Genomic DNA, 23,796 nt, shown 5'->3' with positions numbered 1-23,796 from the left:
GAAGGAAGCGATTCCTCCAGACTCAGGTTCAAAGTTTCCGACAACTGCGACCTCTCCTGGCTTCAACCGGGACTTAGACGCTTGGGCTTCTGGCAGCTGGCAGAAAAGGGCTGGATGAAAATGAAATAAAATACACCCTATCTTATCTATGATCCTGGATAGACTGGGAGAACAATGTGGAACAAAAGCCAAAATCATTAAAAAAAAAAAAAAAGGCGAGGGGACCAGGTTTGCTGGTCTGATAGAGCCTGGTGGAACCACTCAAACTATGGCCCCTATCTGCCCTTCAGGTCTGGAAATGAACCCACTCCCAAGGCTTCCAGCCAAACAAAAGACCAGCATATGAGGTGAACATTTATATTAGGCAGACACATTCCTTGGAGCGGTCAATCATGGGAGAACAGAAGGGCTGTGTATGCACAGGGAGACAGCTGGGTGGGTGGGGGGGCAGGAGTGCATGGAGAGAACACAGGGAAGAGGTAACTATGGGGAGGAAGTGGGAGGGGAGCTGTTGCATTGTGGTAAATTGTAGTCAGTATCATGAGACAGTGTACATGACCTGCTGTGTGAAAAGTGAATTTGCTCTGTAAACTTTCACCTAAATCACAATTTAGAAAAACAAAACAAAACAACAACCACAAAAAACACCCAATCTTGTACTCAAACCCACGACCTGGAAATTGTGACTCCATGACAGCTATTCCACATCTGAATGATTTTCTGCGCGTGCAAAAATAGGACATTCGGTGCAATCACAAGATGTCCCAGGTGAAAGAAATCTCGGGGTGTAGGATTTAGTGGCGCGGCGTCTGCCTTTTTTACCCGGAGGCCCGAGGTCCGAGCAGGCGAAGGACGTGCTCTGTCGCTGAACTCTGCGAAGTGAGACCTGCGGATGCCCAACACACAGCTGCAAAAGTCCAGACCACGGCTCGGAAACGCGGAACTGTCTGCAATTTCCGTGTGGACTGAGTTATTCTGAGAAGCCGGCTACTGGGACCCCTACTCCTAAGGCGGAGACGAAAGAAACCAAGGGGACTCGACTGCGAGGCACTAACAGCGGTGGGGGGCTGGAAGGAAGACAGGCTCTGGAGTGGCGGGTGTTCCGGAAGCTGGGACTGCGTTCCTGATTAAGGAAGCCGAAACCAGGGGGAGAAACTGGCTGCAAAAGTGAGAAAGCAAGTCCCATTGGCTACGCATTAGAGTCATGCGTTTGGTGTAGGGGATTCCTGTCTGGGCTAGCAGAATAAAAAATAATGTTGATTTGGACTGAAAGGTAAGGTCCCACCGAGATTTGAACTCGGATCGCTGGATTCAGAGTCCAGAGTGCTCACCATTACACCATGGAACCGCCTGGGCAAAAGTATCCTCTAACTCTCTTGCAGATGTAGAAGTGCTTTCTCAGCTCTCTAGTTCTCAAGGACTTGTTCCCTCTAGCATTTCCTATCCGCTCAGACAGAACCCCAGTGCACTTAATCTGCAGCAAAGAATGGCTCCTGACTCACTTTCGCTCTGCGGGTCTCTTCAGGCTTCTATCTCCGGAAATGAGGTAAGATTCATTTTGGGATTAGGATTATAAAAAACGTTTTAGTCCTCCACCCAATCCACCTGTGCTGACCAGTCTATTGAGTTTCCTATCATGAGGTAAAATTCCTTCCCCACCCCCACTCCCTACACTCCCAAAATAAAAATGTCCCTTTACTTTTCTTTGCAATTGTCCTCTTCCCATTGCCCAGGAAGCATTGATGATTTTATCAAAACACCATTTGGGACTTTCTGAGATACCACACACACACACACACACACACACATTTTACACAACTCTTCTTCTTTATTATTGTGATTGCATACCAAATTAAACAAGATTCCTAGCACGGTCATGGTTACAATATGGTATATCAAATTATATTATAATAAGAAGAATAAGGATTTTTATTGAATATTTGAGGAGGTCTGGTGGTGTAGTGCCTAAGGCATTTGACTGCTACCCAGAAGACTGACGGTTCAAACCCACCAGCCACTCCTCGGAAGGAAGGTTGGGCAATCTACTTCCATAGTGATATCGCCTGGAAAACCGAAGGAGGGGTTACTGAGTCGGATCCGACTCGAAGGCAGTGTGTTTTATTTGTAAGTGACTATGAGATGGGAAGGAAGGTTGGGCAATCTACTTCTGTAGTGATACCGCCTTGGAAACCCAAGGTGGGGTTGCTATGAGTCGGGTGGACTTGATGGCACATAACAACAACAACACCACCACAAGATGGGAGCTGTGGTAGCTTAGTGCATAAGGCACTTGACTGCTAACCAGAAGGCTGGTGGTTCAAGCCCAGCAGCTACTCCTTGGAAGGAAGATGGGACAATCTACTATCCTTAGTGATACTGCCTCAGTAACCCAAGGAGGGATTGCTATGAGTTGGGTCTGACTCAATGGCACATAACAACAACAACATGAGATGTTCAACAATCGGATGCAGTGCTGCCATTACTCACTTGTATATTTTTGGAAATTTGGAAGATAACTACCTAGTCAACTAACTGGAAGAGATCCATGTTCGTGCCCATTCCAAAGAAAGGTTATCCAACAGAATGGGGAAATTATTGAATAATATAATTAATATCACATGCAAGTAAAATTTTGTTGAAGATAATTTAAAATTGGCTGCAGCAATACATAGACAAGAAAAATGTCAGGAATTCAAGCCAGATTCAGAAGAGGATGTGGAACGATGGTTACCATTGCTGATGTTAGATGGATCTTGGCTAAAAGCAGAGAATACCAGAAAGATGTTTACCTGTGTTTTATTGACTATGCAAAGGCATTTGACTGTGTGGATCATAACAAAGTATGGAGAACATTGTTTAGAATGGGAATTCCAGAACACTTAATTGTGCTCACGAGGAACCTGCATATATAACAAGAGGCATTTGTTTGAACAGAACAAGGGTATACTGTGTGGTTTAAAATCAAGAAAGGTGTGCAGCAGAGTTGTACCCTTTCACCATACTTTTTCAGTCTGTGTGCTGAGCAAAAAGTAAGCAGAGAAGCTGGATTTTATGAAGAAGAACACTGCGTCAGGATTGAAGGAAGACTCACTTAACAATCTGTGAAATGCAGATGACATAACCTTGTTTGCTGAAAGTGGAGAGGACAGGAAGCACTTAGTGGTGACCAAAGATTACAGATTTTAGTATGATTACACCTCAACATCAAGAAAACAAAAATCCTCACAACTGGACCAACAAGCAACATCATGGTAAGTGGAGAAAAGATTGAATTGTCAAGGATTTCATTTTACTTGGCTCCACGATTAATGTGCACAGAAGCAGCAGCGAAGTAATCAAATGACTTGCAAATTTGGGCCAATCTGCTGCAAAAAACTAATAAAGTTCAAAAGCAAAGATGCCACTTTGAGGACTAAGGTGCACCTGACCCATTTCAATCGCCTCATATACATGTGAAAGCTGGACAATGAATAAAGAAAACTCAAGAAGAATTGATGTGTTTGATGTATAGTGTTGTCAAAGAACATGGACTGCCAGATGAATGAATAAATCTGTCTTGGAAGCAGTATACCCAGAAAGCTCCTTAGAAGTGAGGATGGTGAGACTTCATCTTCTGTACTTTGGACATGTGATCAGGAAGGACCAGTGCCTGGCGAAAGACATCACACTTGGTAAAGTAGAGGGCCAGGGAAAAGGAGGAAGACCCTCAAGGAGATGAATCGACACAGTGGCTGCAACAATGCGCTCAAGTATAGCAACAGTTGTGAGGATCACATAGGGGCCAGGCAGTATTTCATTTTTAAACATGGGGTCACTAGGACTCAGCACTGACTCAAGGGCACCTAACATCAACAACATATTGTGTATTATATATTAATATAATACATATTATATATAGATATACTTTAAAATGTGTTTTTAATCATGCACAAGCTTCATTATATTCTCCATTTTATATAATAGAATAATGAGATTCAAAGAGATTTTTAAATTTGTCTTCTATTTCATGTTTACCAAGTTGTGGCTCTGATATTCAAATCCAGAAATGTCTATTTCAGATCCACGATTTCATTGTTTCAACTCTGCCCCAGCAAAGATTTGGTAGGAAAGACATTTGGAACTGAGGAATATTGATACAAATGAGTTCTTTTTAATGAATTTTATTCATTAATTCAACAAATATTTATTGAATATTCCATGTCACCAGCACTTGTGCAGTCATGGGTATACAAGACAAGCACTATTCTCATGAATATTATTTTCATGCATAGATGCCAAATAGTATACAGATAGTTACTAAATACATTCTAAGTACAATGAGTATAATTTATTACTTGTGTGTTGTTTGGTCCAATTTTCTCAGCAGGGATTGACTGAGTTTAAAAATAGATCTGTTGTATCCACAATAATAAGCTTTTCCTGGGCAAGGGCCGTCTGATTTTTTTCTCATGAAAGTGGAAAGATGATTGTTTATTCCACCCATACCCATTAGCGATCGCCACCCAGTCAATTCTGACTCATAGTGACCCTATAGGAAGGAGTAGAACTGCCCAGAGGGTTTCCAAGGCTATTAATCTTTATGGAAGCAGATTACCACATCTTTCTCCTGTCGAGCAGCTGGTAGGTTCAAACCACTGACCTTCTGGGTTAGCAGCCAAGTGCTTTAACCACTGCATCATCAGAACTCTCACATTAATTTCACCAAAAAAAAAAAAGAAAGAAAGAAAAAGAACCCACTGGCGTGGAGTCGGATTCAACTCATAGCGACCCCTCCTTGAGTTTCCGAGGTGTTATCACTGTGGAAGTAGATTGCCCAGTGCTCCTTCGAGGATTTGAGCCGCCAGCCTTCTGGTTAACAGTTAAATGCCTTAGGCAATACCACCAGAGCTCCCCATTAATTCCACAAGCCTTTGACATTCTAATTTGAAGCTGTGGGACGCAATACAAAGAGCACTGAATGGCGAGTCTTAAGGCCGAGATCTTCAGTGGTGGCTCTGCCAGCAACAAGCTGTGGGAATGCTAGCAAATCTCTCACTCTGACTGGCAGTGAGTTTGATTTGGTTTTTTGTTTTGCTCATCTCAGTTTTTTCATATATAAAATTAGGTTATTGTTTTTATTTTCCCAGTTTTCTAAGGTTCCTTTAGGAGAATATCTCCACCTAGTGCTCTGGTAACTTTGCAGGTATTTGCGTAGCAGGCCTGCAGGCAAAGTTTGGAACAGGAGCTAATCTGAATCCTGGAAGAATGCCTTTTGGTCCTCTGGAACAGGAGAGAATGGGAAGCTTGTGATGCCCTGAAGCTCTCTCTCACTCACCTCCTTGTCTCCTCTGGCAGGCTCCCAGGTTCTGATAAGACACAAGGCTTTCCAACCTGTGTCTCTCAGGGTATGACTAAGCCAATTTAGCTGCAGTCTAGAATTGGTTCCTCAGGAAGGAGTATCAACAACTCTTCTTGTAGTCATTTGAATTGCCACCCTTCTGGTTAGCAGTCAAATGCCTTAGGCACTATGCCACCAGAGCTCCCACAAGAGTCAATAAAGCACAGGTAAACATCTTTCCGGTATTCTCTGCTTTCAGCCAAGATACATCTGACATCGGCAATGATATTCCTGTTCCACATTCTCTTCTGAATCTGGCTTGAATTTCTGGCAGATTACTATGTATTGCTGCAACCATTTTAAAATTATTTTTCAGCAAAATTTACTTGTATGTGATATTAAGGATATTGTTCAATAATTTCTACATTCTCTTGGATCACCTTTTTTTGAGATGGGCACAAATATGGAACTCTGTTCACAAATATGGAACCCAGTCATCTGGCTGGGTAGCTGTCTTCCAAATTTCTTGGCATAGACAAGTGAGAAGTCCCAGTGTTGCATCCATTTGTTGAATCATCTCAACTGGTATTCTGTCAATTCTTGGAGCCTTTGTTTGTTTGTTTGTTTGTATTTTGTCAATTCCTTTAGTGCACCTTGGACTTCTTTTAATACCATCGGTTCTTGATCACATGCTGCCTCCTGAAATGGCTGAATATCAACCAATTCTTTGTGGTACAGTGACTCTGTGTATTCTATCTCCTTATGATGCTTCTTGCATTGTTCAATATTTTACCCATAGAATCCTTCAGTATTGCAACTCAAGGCTTGAATTTTTTCTTCAGTTCTTTCAGCTTGAGAAACACCAAGCGTATGCCATATCAGCAAATGAAAGTATCAAAAATCTTGTTCCGTCCACATCATTAAGGTCGACTCTACTTTAAGGAAGCAGCTCTTCACCAGTGGTATTTTGAGTGTCTTCCAACCTGAGGCGCTCATCTTCCAGAACTATATCAGATAAAGTTCTACAGGTATTCATAAGGTTTTCAGTGGCCTTTTTTTTCTTTTCTCTGAAGTACACTGCCACATCCTTCTTCCTAGTCTGTCTTAATCTGGAAGCTCTGCTGAAACCCGTCCAGCATGGGTGACCCTGCTGGTATCTGAAATACTGGTGGTATAACTTTCAGCATCAATGCAGCACACAAGTCACCATGGTACACTGACGGATGAGTGCTGGTGATAGGAAATAGAGGCTCAACAAAAGATAATTTAATGGTCTTAACCCTGGTGGCACAATGGTTAAGTGCTCAGCTGCTGAAGTTTGAACCCTCCAGACACTTTGCAGGATAAAGATGTGGCAGTCTACTTCTATAAAGATTTACAGCCTTGGAAACCCTGTGGGACCCTAGTTCTACTCTGTCTTGTAGGGTTGTCATTTGTTGAATTCTACCGGGTGGCAACAGGTTTGGTTTTTTGGTAATGTTTGGATAAAAAGGAGTCCTGGTGGCAATGGTTAAGTGCTCAAGTGCAAATTGAAAGCTGGTGGTTTAAATCCACCCAGTGGGTCTGTAGGAGAAAAATGTGGTCATCTGCTTCTGTAAAGATTACAGCTTTGGAAACCCTATGGGGTAGTTCTACTCTGTCACATTGGGCCACTGTGAGTCAAAATCAACATGATGGCACCTAACAACCATCTTTGGCTATTACTGCAGGTCAGAGGAGGGTCATGTAGGACATAACAAAGATGGAAACCCTCAAAGAGATAGATTGATACAATGGCTGCAGCAATGAGCTGAAACAGTGATGATTGTGAGGATGGCACGGGACTGGGCAAGCTTTCATTCTGTTATACATCAGGTTGCTGTGAGTCAGAGCCAACTCAGGCATCAATGATTAGAGGGTGAAACGTTGAGAAATTCCAAGAACAGTCCCATTCTCATTTGAGTTCACCACATAGTAATGTTCCAGAGAATAAATTGCATAAAGGAAGGTGCTCTCTGAGGAAGTGTCTCTGTCACATCCTTGGAGAGAGTGCAGAGAATTCCTCAGAGGACTCCTGAGATAGGAACTCAGAGAGATGAGTCAAGGATGAGAGCCACTTCTCTTTTCAGTCACTGAACAAACATTTACTGAGTGCTTGGCCCTCCATGCTCAGCCCTGTGCTAAGAGTAATGGATGTAAACCAAAAACCAAAACAAACCCACTGCCATTGAGTCGATAAACTTTATTCCAGCCCTTGATTCGCTCTCGGTCTATTGTTGTTGTTGTTAGGTGCTGTTGAGTTGGCACAGACTCATAGCGATCCTATGTACAACAGAACGAAACACTGTCTGGTCCTGGGCCAGCCTCACAATCCTTGCTATTCTTGAGCCCATCATTGCAACCACTGTGTCAATCCATCTTGTTGAGGGCCTTCCCTTCTTTTTGCTGACCCTCTACTTTACCAAGCATGATAGCCTTCTCCAGGGATTGGTCCCTTCTGACAATACGACCAAAGTAGGTGAGATCAAGTCTGGCCATTCTCACTTCCCAGGAGCATTCCCACTGCTCTTTTTCCAGGACAGATTTGTTCATTTTTCTGGCAGCCCATGGTACTTTCAGTATTCTTCACCAACACCACAACTCAAAAGCATCAACTGTTCCTTGATCTTTCTTATCCGTTGTCCATTTTTCACATATGAGGCTATTGAAAATACCATGGCTTAGTCTTCAAAGAGAAATCTTTGCTCTTCAGCACTTTAAAGAGGTCTTTTGCAGCCAATTTTCCCAGTGCAATACAATGTCTTATTTCTTGACTGCTGCTTCCATTGGTGTTGGCTGTGGATCGATCCAAGTAATATGAAATCTTTGACTTCAATCTTTTCTCCATTAATCATCATGCTGCTTATTGGTGAGTCGTGAGGATTTTCATTTTATGTTGAAGTGTAATCCATACTGAGGACTGTAGTCTTTAATCTTCACTCATAAATTCAAATCATCTTCACTTTCAGCAAACAAGTCTGTGTTGTGTGCATATCATATGTTGTTAATGAGTCTTCCTCCAATCCTGATGGTGTACTCTTCTTCATATAGTCCAGCTTCTCAGATTTGCTCAGCATACAGACTGAATAAGTATGGTGAAAGGATATGACCCTAATGTACTCCCTTCCTGATTTTAAACCATGCAGTATCCCCTTGTTCCTGGTCTATGTACAGGTTCCTCATGACCACAATGAAGGGTTCTGGAATTCTCATTTTTCTCAATGCTATCCATAATTTGTTAAGATCCACATAGTCAAATGCTTTTGCATAGTCAATAAAACACAAGTAAACATCTTTCTGGTATTCTTTGCTTTCAGCCAAGATCCATCTGACACAAGCAATGATATCACTTGTTCCACGTCCACTTCTGAATCTAGCTTGCAGTCTAGGAATCATTATTTGCCAAATGGCATGAAAAGTACTGTTAAGAAGCATGAACAAACATGGCACGTTTGCAAGAATTGGCCAATGTGTTTGGGAGTGGCTGCCCTGAGCCCCACAGAGGCTTTTTCCAATAGATAAATGACCCACTGTTGGCCAGTTGGTATCAGATACATTTCATTTTCTTCCGTCTCTTCCAGCAGCTGAGTTCCCACCTGGTTTAATGCAAACAAGACTGCTAAGACCTTCAGGAAAAATTGCTGATATGGAGAAATAATGTGTCAATAAGCTGGAGAAAAAAAAAGAAGCATATTTAGTGGGTCTTATAATTTCAACATTCCTATGGTGATGAGTGATAATTTATCTTCTTAATAGCTGCCTTCTAGACTTCATACTTACCTTCCCAGCATCAAAGCAAATGTAATTTTAAATCATCTTCCTAAAAACATAGGTCTCGATTTGCAGATCAAAAAAGAGGCATGAAGGAATAAAGCAACTTTCTCAAGAATGTAGGGTAGAACTGGAGCTCAAATCCAAGTTTCCTGATTTCTGCTGCAAACCCTCAACTGGATTGCCTCTAAACAAATTGATCGATTAATCATTCATTTTCTCCTCCTCTGCTTACTGCACCAAATTCTGCAAACACATAGCATCCCTGCTAGTCTAGATGTCATGAGACTCTATCTTAAAACTCAAATTCAAGAATCTGCTGAGATCTTATGGGTAAAGCACTGTTGAGTTGCATTGGGAGATACAGAGGTGACCTGTATTAAAGGTGCCTGTCTTAAAGGACCTTAAAGATGTTTGTTCTTAACTGAGTCTGGTTTATCTGTATATTCGAATAGCAGTATCAGATGCAGAATAGTTTATTTTGCTAGAAGGGAAATCTAGCTGTGTGAAAAAACGTATTCCTTCTCCCACCTGACTCCAAGAATCCAGCATCCTGGATCTGACATTTAGATGAGGGTTTGTGCTAAAAACGTTGAGAGCATTCCCAGGAAACTTGCATCCTCTATAATTTCTCCTGTTTCTCCCTGAGCATATATGTGAGGCTATGGTGAAATGGATAGGAAGAAGATCTAGATGAGCCTCCCCTAGGCTATGACACGTGGCCAAGGAGGAGAACGAGAACTAGTGGAGGAGAACAGCCCCAGTAAAAAGCCTAGGTTAAGGGGGTTCATCCCTTTCCTCCCTGAATAAATTTGTTTATAAGTTTTGGCATTTGGGAGCCCACTGGCCAATCTCACAACATCAGACATGGAGGCTGTTGTGACTGAAGGGAACATAGGGTATGAAGGGGACAGGAAGGTTTAAGGAGGAGTCTTCCCTTCAGTGAGCCTGAGTTTGCTTTCAAATTTATATAGTTCTTTTTCAACATTCTGTGTTAGTTACCAATATTGCCACTTAGCTCCAAATGTGTGCTTCTTTGCTCTGCTTTATGATAGTGGAGCTGGACCCTATCAACATATCTTCTCTGCCAGCTGGCACAGTGAAGGTACTGGAAGGACACTGCGAGAGGAAGGGGATTCTTTTCCTTCTTACTGCGATGTTGTAGCTGTCAGTGATGTTCAGGAGTCCCAGTGGTACCTAGCCTCCACTGAGTTTTGCCAGCACCATACCAGGCAATTTCAATGTGAGTGGGGGGCTCTGTAGCGCACGCGCGTTTTGCCAGCATCCCAGCACACCAGTGGATGAGTTCCTGCATAGTTTTGCTGGCATCTTCCTAGTGAAATTTCATTGAAATCTCAGGAGACACTTTTCCAGTGATTTATGGGAGACTCATTGGTGTCCACCCTTCAGTGAATTTCTCAGCACCCCAGTGAGCAGTTTTTTGCTCACCAGCCCTGGCTTGCAGCACTTCCACAAAATTTTCCACCTTCCTGTGTGTCACAGCCACAGTCTCTCTAATGAGGTTCTGAATCTCAGCCTTGGAGTCGGATGGTTCTTCCCAATTTGTTTCTTCTTGGAATGTCCAAGTCATTAGACATCCGAACATGCTGCTGTGGTTACTGCCTTCATGGGAAGTTCTTGATCATAGAGATGATAATAAATAAGAAATCCTTTGGCAGTGCTTAATGATTAGGCAATTATCATGTGTAATTTTATTCTTCCAGGTACCTCTGTAAATTTTGTGTGGATTTCCTCAACTTCTCCAGATGGATTTTCAGGGGCTTCTTTCCAGAATAGCTGGTCAGGGGCCCCTTGCTCAGAGACCAGCCTATGCTCTGGCCCTGCTTCCTGAGGCTACAGCTCTTCATATATAAGGACATAAACATTATTTAAATTTATATTGAAAACTAAGCTTAGAAAATTGTTAAAAAAAATTCATTTTACTGGAAGGTGCTTTCTTATGTATTCATCTTGAAATTAAAGAAAAATCATTATGCTCTCAGGTACAGTTTTTTTTTTTTTTTTTTTTTTCTTATTGAGTCTGGCAATGTTTTACTTGAAGATTTTAATTAATCGAAACTTAATATAACAACTGCTATATCAGGATTTTTTTTATTGTGATTTGAGTGAAAATGTACAGAGCAAATTCACTTTCCATACAGCAGTTCACATACACTTTGTCTCATGACATTGACCACAATTTACCACAATGCAACAGCTCCCCTCCCACTTCCTCCCCATAGTTACCTCTTCCCTGTGTCCACCCTCCATGTACTCCTGCCCCCTGACACACAGGAGATCTCCCTGTGCATACATAGCCATTCTTTCTCCCATGATTGTTCTCTCCAAGGAGTGTATCTACCTCAGGTAAATGTTCAACTCATAATGCCTGTCTATTGTTTGGCTGGAAACCACAGGTGTGGGTTCAATTCTAGACCTGAAGGGCAGCTAAGGGCCATAGTCTCAGTGGTTCCACCAGGCTCTGTTGGGCCAGCAAACCTGCCCCCCCCTCTTTTTTTTTTTCTCCAAATGATTTTGAGTTTTGTTCCATATTGTTCTCCCTCTCTATCCAGGATCTCCTACATAGATCCCCTTCCAAGTGGTTGACAATGGTAGCTGGGCACCATCTAATTCTTCTGGTTTCATAGTCGTATGGGCTGCAGATCGGATGGTGTACCAGTTGTTAGGACTAATTGTTTCCATGAATTTTTGGTTTTCTTCATTATTCTTTGCTCTGGATGAGGAGAGACCCATCATTGCATCTAGATGGCAGCTTGCAAGCTTGTAAGAGCCCAGTCACTACTCGCCAAAGTAGGAGGTGGAACAATGTTTTGTGTAGTATGTTATGCCAGTTGAGCTTGATGTCCCATGCAACTATGGTCCCGAGCCCACAGGTTCTACTACTTGGTCCCTCTGGGTAGCTGGCTGTGACTAAGCAGTGACTACAACCTCGCTCCTTGTCAGCTCTACTATACACCTGGGAATTCAGATCATACACATAAACTTATAGGACCATTGTCGGCCAACCCTATATATGCTCTTGGGTACACTCCCCACTTCATAGATATACCTACTAGTACAGCCTGTCCACCCATCTATCCACCCGTATACCCGTGTTTGCCTGCACTGACAACACAGTACTGTATGTGCAAAAGGGTTCATCTTTGTTGTATCTCCCATGTATCTCTCTGTCTTTCTTTTCCTCATTGCCACCATATATCAGGATTTATATCACTTTATTAGTTGATTTATATACAGGGCATGTTATTGTTTTCTCTATAGACCATCTGTTTTATTCCTGTTTCCTTCCTTTTTTACCTTGTTTTGGATTAATCATATATTTTATATTATTCTCTCTTTTTTTTGTCCTATTAACTTGTTAACTGTACACACTTTTATAATTCTTTGATAACTCAGGGATGGAAACATACATCTTCTCATTACAGTCTTACATAAACTATTCCTTGCACAAAAACTGCCAGAATCTTACAAAATGTTCCCTTCTTTTATACTATTCTGCTTTTTGGATTATTCTTGACATTTTAGTTCTACTTATGTCGTAAACTCCTGAAGTCATTAGATTTTGCTTTGCACGTCAATATGTATTTGTTTCTCACATCTCCCTTTTCCAGTGTTCTTCATTCCATTGTGCATTGCTGTTTCCTTCTGAGATTGTTTTCCTTCTTCCATAAGTTAGCTTAAGTATATTTTGTAATACCTTTATGTTGGTGCTGAATCCTCTCAGCTTTATTTGTCTAACAATGCATTCATTTCACCATTATTTTTTAACATCTTCAGCTTTGTTGAAGTATAAGGGACATGTAATTAGTTACACACATTGAAAGTGTACGTTTGATGTTTTGCATACATATACACCAGTGAAGCCATCACGATCATCACAATAATGAACATGACCATCATCCTTCAGTGTTCTTGTGCCCTTTGTATTCTCTCTTTCCTATTCCTACCACCCATACACCATCTCAGAAAATCCCTGATCTGATTTCTGGAATTATATAGCATGTGCTCTTTTCTGTCTGGCTTCTCTTAGTATAATGTTTTGCAATTCAACTATGTTACTATACACATTAGGAAGTTCATTTTTTAAAAAATTGCCTAGTAATATTCCATCGTATGGTTATGTTGTTGTTGTTGTTATGCGCCCTCATCATAGCACATTTTTAAATCCATTCACTTGTTGAGGTCCATTTGGGATTTTACTGCTTGTAGCTATTATAAATAAAGTGGCTATGAACAATTTTTTTTTTTTTTGGTGTGTGTGTATGTAGACATATACTTTCATTTATCTTAAATCAATAGCTAGGAGTAGAATAGCTGGGTCATATGGTGGTTGTTGTTGTTGTTGTAATGTGCCATCGAGTTGGACCCAACTCATAGTGACCCCTCCTTGGGTTTCCGAGGCAGTATCACTACGGAAGTAGATTGCCCCAATCTTCCTTCCGAGGAATGGCTGGTGGGTTTGAACTGCCAGCCTTCTGGTTAGCAGCCAAGTGCTTTAGGCACTACGCTAAAATTTTTAAGAAATTGCCAAACTGTTTTTCAAATTGGCTGTACCTTATACTTCTCACTGGCAACTGTTCCACAACTTCACCAACACTTCATGTGGTCAGGTTTTTATACTATAGCCATTCCAGTGGACATATATGGGCATCTCATCTTGGTTTTCAAATTTCCATTTCCTTAATGACCACATCTTTGACATCTTTCCAAGTGCTTATTTCCCATTTGTGTGTTTTCTTTCGTGAAACATCTATCTTTTGAGCATTTTTATTTGTGCTATTTCTATTCGTATTATTTAGTTGCAAGTTCTTATTTACTTGTATCTTTATATATAGTAGATACCAGTACTTTGTTAAACATATTTGGAAAATATTTTTCCCAGTCTACGGAGCTCTGATGGTATGTTAAGGCATTTCACTGCTAACCAAAAGATAGGTGGTTTGAACCCACCAGCCACTTCGCAGAAGATGAGTCTGTTTGCTTCTGGAAAGATTTACAGCTTTGGAAACCCAGTGGGGGTCACTATGAATTGGAATTGACTAGATGGCAGTGAGCTTGGTCTTGAGTTTTACATGACTTACCTTATCACTTTCATAAAAGTGTCGTTTGGAGGGTGAAATTTTTAACTTGAAGTTTGGTTTATTATTTTCTTACATATTTTGTGTCATATTTAAAACTTTCTCAAACTTATGTTTTCTTCTAGAAATTTTGGTTTTTGAACAATTACTAGGAATGATTTAAAGTTAATTTTTGTGTATAGTATGAGGAAAAGGTTGGGTATTTTTTTTCCCCCGTTTTCCTTTCTTTCTTTTTGCATACAGTGATCTAATGGTCTTGGTAGCATTTATTGAAAAGATTACCCTTTCCTCATTGAGTTAGCTTAGCACCTTCATTGAAAATCAGTTGACCACAAATGTGTGAGTCTATATCTAAACTCTGTTCCACTGATCTGTCTTTTCTTGAGACAGTATGGTAACATGGTCTCATTCACAGTAATTTTATAGAAGGCCTTGAAATCAGGCAGTGTTGGTCTCCAACTTTGTTCTTTTTCAAAGTTGATTCAACTATTCTAGGTCCTCTGTATTTCCGTTTAAATTTTGGAATCAACTTCTCAATTTCTCCAAAACCTATTGTGACCTTTATTGTAACTACATTGAAACTATAGATTAATTTGGAGGAGAATGAATATCTTGACAAATGTGCCTTATGATCCATGATATTCTCCATTTTCTAGGTTTTCTTTATCTCAGCAATGTTTTGTAGATTTCAGGGTACAACTCTTAAACATTTTCTTTTTTTTTTTTTGGTCCTGAACATCTTTTGAAAATTTATTCCTTAGTATTTCATAGTTTTGATGTTACTATAAATGGTATTATTTTTAGTCTCTATTTTCAGTTGTTTGTTGATAGTATATAGAAGGGAACTCTGGTGGCATAGTGCCTAAGGCATCTGCTAACCCCTCCAGCCACTCCTCAGAAAGAAGGTTGGGCAATCTGCTTCCATAGAGATACCGCCTCAGAAACTCAAGGAGGGGTCACTATGAGTCGGATCTGACACCACAGCAGTGAATTAGTAGTTGAGTATATAGAAAGGTAAGTTTTGTACGTTGACCTTGAATTCTGCAATATTGCTAAACTCAATTATTAGTTCTAGTAGTTTTTTGAAGAATTTTCTTAATTAATGATATGTCACCTGCAAATAAGTTTTAATTCTCCCATTCCATTCCAGATGATCTTTTTGTTTCTTGACTTATTGCTGTAGCTAGAATCTTTAGCACGATGTTGAATACAAGTGGTGAGAGCAAACGTTCTTGACTTATTTCTTATTTTAGCAAAGGAAATTTCATCAACATGTATGATGTTAGTTGTAGAGTTTTCCTAGGTGCATTTTTTCAGGTTGAGAACATTTCTTCTATTTCTACTTTGCTGAGTCTAATTATCAGGAATGCATGAATTTTTTTCAAATGCTTTTTTTTGGCATCTATTGAGAAGATCATATGGTTTTTGTTAGTTTGTTAATATGGTAATTTATATTGCTGGATCTTAAATATTAAACTGGGAGCTCTGGTAGCATAGTGGCTAAGACACTTGCCTGCTAACCAGACGGCTGGCGGTTCAAACCCACCAGCCACTCCTCGGAAGGAAGGTTGGGCAATCCTACTTCCGTAGTGATACTGCCTCGGAAACCCAAGGAGGGGTCGCTATGAGTCGGGGCCGACTCGACAGCACATAACAACAACAACAACAAATATTAAACTAATCTTTTATTTGTGGAATATTTGTATTTGTGGGATTCCACTTGGTAATGCTATACTACTCTTTTAATATATTGTTCAATTTGCTAAAATTAAAAATTTTTTTTTGTATGTTCACAGATATTGGGTTGTTATTTTCTCCTTGTAATGTCTTCATCTGGGTTGTGTATCAGGGTAATGCTGGCCTCTCAGGATAAGTTGGTAGTCTTCCTTTCTCTTCAGTTGTCCAGAGAAGTTTGCTTAGAGTTGGTTATTATTTCTTCTTTAAAATGTTTAACTCACCAGTTAAACCTTATGACCCTGAAGTTTTTTACTGCATTTTTTCCTAATAATTACTTGAATACAGATACAGCTATTTGGAACACCTGTTTTTTTCTTGTGTGAACTTTTGAATATTTGAAAGAACTTGTTAATTTTATGTAACTTTAAAATTTATTTCCATAAACTTCATAATATTATTTTAGCAAAAAATAAAAATCCATCAACGAGTATGATGTTAGCTGTAGATTTTTTCCTTATTATTTTAACTTCTGTAGACTATAGAGATGTCACCTCTCTAGATATCTGGTCAGTTCTATCTTCTCCCTTTTTTTCTGATCAGTATGGGGGAAAGTTTATCAATCATCTCAAAGAACTCGCTTTTGGTTTAACAGATTTTCTCTATTTGTTTTCAAATTCAGTGATTTTAACTCTAATCTTTATTATTACGTTTTTTCTGCTTTGCTCTTTTTCCCCCTCTAGTTTCTTACAATACAATTTGAGGCCACTGATTTGAGACCTTTCTTTTCTAATGCACACATTTAGTGCTATCAATTCTTCTCAAAGCATTCCTTTAGCTGCATTCCACAAGTACTGATATTTTCATTTCCATTCAGTTCTAAAGATTTTCTAATTCCCCTTTTTGACTCATGGCTTACTTATAATGCTGTTTTTAGTTTCCAAACATTTGAGGATTTTGCTCTTTTACTTCATCATTTCTTCCATTCACTTTAGCTACTCTTTGGTCAAGTTTCAGAGTCTCTTCTGACATCCATTCTGGTCTTTCCTTTCAAGACTTTTTGTTTTTTTTCACGTATGTTCTCGATGTCATCCCACAACTCATCTGGTTTTCAATCATTAGTGTTCAAGGCATTAAATTTATTCTTGAGATGGTCTCATGGCATATTGTTGTTGTTATGTGCCGTTGAGTCCGACCTGACTCATAGAGACCCCTCCTTGGGTTTCTGAGGCAGTATCACTATGGAAGTAGATCGCCCAACCTTCCTTCCAATGAGTGGCTGGTGGGTTTGAACCATCAGCCTTCTGGTTAGCAGTCAAGTGCCTTAGGTACTATGCTACCAGAGCTAGTGTGGGTCTATTTCTGGGTTCTCTATTCTGTTCCAATGATCAATCCTTATGCCAAGGCCACAGTCTTGATTACTACAACTCTATGTTTTGAAATTAGGTAGACTGATTATTCTATTCCCTCTTTATTCTTTTTCAAAAGTGTTTTAGATATTCTAGTTCCTTTGTCTTTCCATGTAATTCTTAGAATAATCTTATGTCTTAAAAAGTTTTACCAGGAATTGCATTGACGCTGTATACCATTTCCAGAGAATTGAAAACTTTACTATGTTGAGTTTTTCAAGCCATTAATAAGGTATGCCTCTCCATTTATTTAGATCTTTGTTTCATCATCATTTTTGTAGTTCTCGGTATACAAATCTTGTACATATGTTGTAAAATTTACATTTAGGTATTTCCTTTTGTGGGATCTCTGGTAGCATAGTGCCTAAGGCCCTTGACTGCTAACCAGAAGACTGGCAGTTCAAACCCACCAGCCTCTCCTCCAAAGGAAGATGGGGCAATCTACTTTCATAGTGATACTGCCTCAGAAACCCAAGGAGGGGTTGCTATGAGTCGGGTCCCACTCGACGGCACATGACAACAACATTTCCTTTTGTAAGCAACTGTAAATGTATTTATTATTTTGGTGTCTATGTGTTGACTGCTAGTATACAGAAACATAATTTTTATGTATCTTCTACCCACAACCTTGTTGAACTCACTAATTAGTTTTAGAGGATTTTTGATTTAGACAATATTATTTGCAAATAAAGAAAATCCAAACCCACTGCCATCGAGTCAATTCTGACTCATAGCGACCCTTATAGGGTTTCCAAGGCTGTCAATCTTTATGGAAGCAGCTGCCTCATCTTTCTCCCATGGAGTAGCTGGTGGGTTCAAACCACCGACTTTTTGGTTAGCTGCTGAATGCTTTATCACAGTGCCACCAGAGTTCCTTATTATTTGCAAATAAGAGTTTAATTTTTTTAAGTATGCCTTTTATTTACTTCATTGCATTACTGCACTGGGTAGAACTTCCAGCACTATGTTGAATAAAACAGACGAAAGCAGGTATCCTTGCCTTGCTCTCTTAGGGAGAAAACATCAGGTCTTTCAACACTATTGTTAATAGTTAGCTGTAGGTTGTTTTTTTTTTTTTCTTCGTACATATGCCTTATAAAGTTGAGGAAGTTCCCCTCTATGTCTATTTTTCTGAGTTTATCATGACTAGATATTGTATTTTGTCAAATGCTTTTTCTGCATTGACTGATATGTCAATGAGATTTTTCTTCTATAGCCTGTTAATATGGTGAATTACATTTTTTTAGAGCAGTTTTAGTTTTACAGAAAGTGCAGTGAGTACCCATTGTTCCCATATATTCTCTCTCCCTTCTGCAGTTTCTCCTTTTATTAACATCTTTCATTACTGTGGTAACATTTGTTAGAACTGATGAACCAATATTGAGACATTAAGTCTACAGTTTAAAAAGGCTCTCTGGGGGTGTAGTGGTTAAGGCGTTTGGCTGCCTTAACCTTAAAAGGTTGGAGGTTTGAACCCACCAGCTGCTCCGCAGAAGGAGGGCTGTCTGCTTCTATAGATTTACAGCCTTGGAAACCCAATGGGGGTCGCTATGAATCAGAACTGACTCCATGACAGTGAGTTTAGTTTGGTTTTGGTATAGCTGACATTAGAATTCACTCTTGTATGTTGGACGTTTTGAGGATTTTGACAAATGCATGTCATGTATCCACCATTACAGTATCATGCAGAATAGTTTCATCCCGGAAGCTTAAAAAAATATAGATGACTGGGCCCTATACTGGAGATTTTGATTTTAATTGGGGTGGAAGTAGTAGACTAGGCATCAATGTTTTTAAAGAAATCTCCATAGGTAATATTAATGACCAACCAGGGATAGTGAAGCATCTCACTAATCCAGCACAGACTTGACAGCTAATATGAAGGCAATTTGCAGAAAATGCTTGAAATCAAAATACTGGCTAACATTCCTCTATCTGGAGTAGCCTGGAACAAAAAGAAGGTATCTTGGCAGGTGGAAGGACATCACTTGTATTCCCTACACTTTTCCTCAAATGTGCCTGTCTAGCAATTGGTATTATTTAGGTCCTGAGACTATATAAGAGCAGACAGATCTTAATAATATAATCAGTAATCAAAGAAGAACTCAGATATTATTGCTGTATAATGCTTTTATTAAGTACTTTTATGGAAAAAAAAAAAAAAAAACAAACACATTTCTGTGTTACATCGTATAATCTTCAAATGTGTTCAGATGTGAGTCCAGTGACAGATTACATTTGGAAAGAAGCTTTAAAATCCATACTTGTATGCCACCCCTTTGTGAAATACTGAAAAGCAGCTCTGAATATTATCATTAAAGGTTACAAAAAGCACCATTTAAAGGACTCTCACATATTTAATCCCTTTCAAATTATAGTCTTATACTCCATTTATGACAGACAACAGAGCCACCCTCATTCAAAATGCTTCAGTGTAGTAACAACCAACATCCTCCAATTTACCACAATTCACACGTCTCACATATGGGATCCAGTGCAGAGATTAGGACTATTCAGTATCAGTGAGCTTTGGCTGTCCTAAAACCACAAGCTTTGGCTGTCCTAAAAACCAGGCTGAGTCCTGGGACATGAGGAACAGAAAAAAAGGAAGGTGAGCAATACCTAATATAATACCTAAAGTAGGCATCTCTTGACCATTTAACCTTTCTGACACCTATGTAATCCAAGAGGGGTTAGTATTGCACACCAACCCTGCCACAAAAGCACTGTGAACTCAAGTATCAACTAATGCTAGAACCAATAAAGTAATTTATTTAATTTGTATGAAGCATACTTACTTCAAAGTCCGATTGAGAAAAGCAAATCAAGGTAAAACCCAAATTAGAATGCTAGAGGGGGTTCCACTGCTAAGAAATGGACTGCTTAACTAACAGACTCTCCAGTTTCTTTTTCCCCTAATGTAGTCTAAAATACAGTCAGTCTTTTTACTTCAAAAGTTTGGGTTCATTGCAGAAATCATAGCCCTTCCACCTCCAATTTGACAGGTGCCTAAATAGAGACAATGCCTAAGTCTACAGAGTTTTAAAAAACCCTAACCCTTACCCATCCCATAGGGAACTGGAATCCCAGCAGCTTGTAGAAGACAGCAAGATCTTGGCTTTAAGGATGAGTCAGAATAACACAGGAACAAACTCTATGTGCTCTTAAGCCTGTGTCCCAAATGATTAAAAAGTAAGGATTTTAGAAATCTCTGAGAACAGAATGTATTTCAAACACATACAAACATAGAATAGTTGCATATCATTTTAGTTGAGGTCAAAATTTTAAAAGCCCTATTTTCCCAATTAAGCAGAGAATTCTATCATTATAATGTCCCCTTCATTTATACCTCAGATTAATAAAAACCTAGTCTGAAGGTAACACTTCTTTCTAAACTTAACTTCACCTTTGCAGCATACACAGAGTACTGACACTTTTCAAAGGTTCCATCTCAGATCCATTAGGTTTGTAAGAGCCCAGAAATAAATGGAGGGAAGTGAGTGGGCCTGGGTTTGTAGGATCCTCCCAGAAACTTCTCTTGGATTCTTCTTTTACAGAGTTTCTCTATTAGACAAGCACAGATATTTAAAAAAGCCAACACTATCGACACAAGGTTTACTCTTTAGGGGTGTTGATTACAGGGGTTACATTGCATTCAACTCCTAGCTTTCAGCAAGCTAATAACCAAGATCTGGAAGTTCTCTATTCCAGTAAGATGACTATCTGTTTTAGGTAATGGTTGACTCAAGACCCTGATAAAGCCTACCTGACACATGAAGTTAAAGCAGGAAAGGGTAGAGACTAGGAACAAAGAAGCAAAAGGAAGATGTTTTATGTAGTGCTAAGCTTTATACAATGAGATCCAAGGACATCGCCATGTTAACTGTGATTTAAAAAAAAAAAGTGTGGGGAGATATTTTTCAATTCTAAATTATGTGTGTTTTTCTAGTACCACTCTCTCTGGCTCAGTCACTCTTCTTTTCCCACAACCCCCAAACCAAGTTGCAATTCTTTCAGGGCCACCCGTCTTGAAAAGCTATTTTCTTACTTTGTCAAGATTGACTCTGTGAATCTCCTATGTGCCCTACCCACAAAAAAAGATGAAAAAAATTTTATTCCCTCTACCTTTTTTCACAATCTACCAAAATCTCTTATGCAGAAAATAAAAATCTCTTTAACGAACCCATATAAAAAAAATGAGTTGAGTTATACCCTGTGCTACCTTCTTCCCTCCCTTTGTATCCTCCAGAACAGTTTCTGTGGAGACAGACCAGGAGTGTGATAGGCTTTCTGAGGACCACATAATGCACTTACAGTATAAAGAAGGGACAGTACTGAATGAACCATTACCCAGTTCCTCTTACCCGTCCCTTTGTATACCAGCTAGCTGACAGATTATCTCAGAACTTGGCAAACTGATATTCTCTGCACATTTCCACATTAGAAGGATCTAAAGGACACCAGCACCAAAACCTACTGTCACTGGAGCCAGACCCAGTTTACAGAAGCCTCAGGCCTGAGAGAAATTGAAGGGAATCTCTTTTCCTGCCCCATTCTACTGATATACCTGTGCGGAGTAAAAAATTTTAATACATGAACACACAGACGATTATATTCAGCTCTGTTTACATGATATATAACAAAATTCTCCATGGAACAAGGAATTAAAATCTTCATAAATGGCCACATATTTAATGGGTATTGAATAAAAACAAAATTCTAGTAAAACTGAAGACTACATAAAACCTGAGAATTGTTTGTAACAGGAGCTGACCTGGATTTTTAAAATGGCACACCATTCAAAAAGTGGTTGGGACCATAAAAGGTTCCCCACAAATGCCTTCTACTGCAGAAGGCAGACTTGGTTGGTGAAGGAGTGTTCGCTCTCAGCAATGAACCACCTAAGTACCTGTGATTTTGCAATCCCAGGAAAATAACAATCTCACACCCTGTTGCCTCACACCTGGGATTCATTCACGTCTCTGTACCCCAGAGACAACTGTGTTGTCAGCTTTGCATGGGAAGACAGGAGGTAGCTAAACTGACCTGTTAAGTGCCCTCTCACTGTGGCTGGGCTCATCTTAGCAGTCAGGGAGTCTCTCAATCATCAACAGGTGGCCTCCTTCTGTGTTGAGTGTTTGACTTGCATTTATCTGTAAAATGGAAGAGCCACAGATACTTGGAACCCCAGGAGTGGATTGAATAGTTACTCTTCAGTCCACAAATGGAAATCACTGACCTCACTTTATCATCAAACATTTAAAAAGAGGCAGAGGAACAAAATGATCCTGTTAGAGCTTAGTGCAAAGAGTCCTATTTTTCATGAATAGATTACCAGGGTTACTTTCTTGCTTCTTGGCTTAATCCATCTTTTTATTCCCTTTGGAAGGAACCATTTAGGTGTATCAAATGAACTGAGTGAACCTGTGTACTTAAAGCAGTGTTTAATGTCATGCACAGGACCAGTCATACTTATGTAAGATTGTACAGGGCTATACTAGAGAGGAAAATCTTAGGAACCATTTCTCAAGGGCCTGAAGTTTCCAATACAGTCTCTTAAGATTAAGGGAAAGGCATTTTTTTTTTTTTTTAATTAAAGAAAAATGTGGGCACATAAAAATCTTCCAAGGATGTAAAATATAAAGCTTTTGCTTGGTTCCATTTTTACCTTACTTCAGAACTGTCTGCTATGAGAAAAAAAGACATTAAGCATGACTGGGGCAGAAGGGAAAACCCACAAAAATATACCAATGTAGTAAGGTGTCGCACCAAATTAAAACAGCAAGTAGATCCTCTGCACTCTGTCTTTCCTAATGTGGAGTCTTTTCTTTAGTGGAAGTTAAAATAAGCAGTGATAAAGAGGCCTGGGCCTCTGCTGGGCTGAAAAAGAGCCCTTCTGGCCAGCCTAGTTGCTAAGGTGGGTCAGGTCTAACAGAATCTTTCAAAGAGAACACTTACCCAGTGATTTCTGTGTTAGATATGGATCAGGTATGGGATCTGAAGGTTAACAAAGCTAGAACGTGAAATGAGCAGAAAAGGTTCTTGCGGGGCATCTGGTATCATGAAAAAACACAGAGTGTGCCACATACTCTGGGGATACAGAGAACCCATGCAAGACAAGCTGCCCCTGCAGTGAGGCAGCTGTGAGTAGGGCAGCAGTCTGGAAGGATCCATCCCTTGAGACCCAAGGTAGCAGGTATAGAATCTCCACCCACCAAGAATCCTGAGAATTTGCTGTTCCTTCATTTCAGGAAGAAAGCTTCCTGTAGGGTCCTTCCCACAGTCTCCCCAAACATATCCTGGTGAGTGCCCACTGGCAGAGAGAATACATCTAGCTGGGGCTAGGAGGCTTCCAGTAACCTTATTCTCATATATATGTTTTTTTTTTTTTTTTTCTTAAAATAAATTCCACGACTTATAAAGCTCTCATCTGCAATCAAATGCAAAAGCAGAGCATCCTACTCAGAAGCTCTGAAACACACATATTGGCCTCAAAGCAAATTGGCTC

At 39.8% G+C, this 23,796-nt stretch overlaps 1 non-coding gene across 1 annotated transcript; it reads right to left on the bottom strand.

The window, feature by feature from the left end:
* Positions 1–1,276: 1,276 nt before the first annotated feature.
* TRNAQ-CUG lies at positions 1,277–1,348 on the bottom strand. The gene has a single exon. It is a non-coding gene; the product is annotated as a tRNA-Gln (tRNA).
* Between the last annotated feature and the right edge of the window lie 22,448 nt (positions 1,349–23,796).

The sequence above is a fragment of the Orycteropus afer genome, unplaced genomic scaffold (assembly GCF_000298275.1).
Source record: "Orycteropus afer afer isolate SDZICR_OR568_19922 unplaced genomic scaffold, OryAfe1.0 scaffold00010, whole genome shotgun sequence".
In the NCBI taxonomy this organism is placed as follows: Eukaryota; Metazoa; Chordata; class Mammalia; order Tubulidentata; family Orycteropodidae; genus Orycteropus; species Orycteropus afer.
Note: the sequence above shows the minus strand (reverse complement) of the source record. Positions and strands in the feature narration are given on the sequence as shown.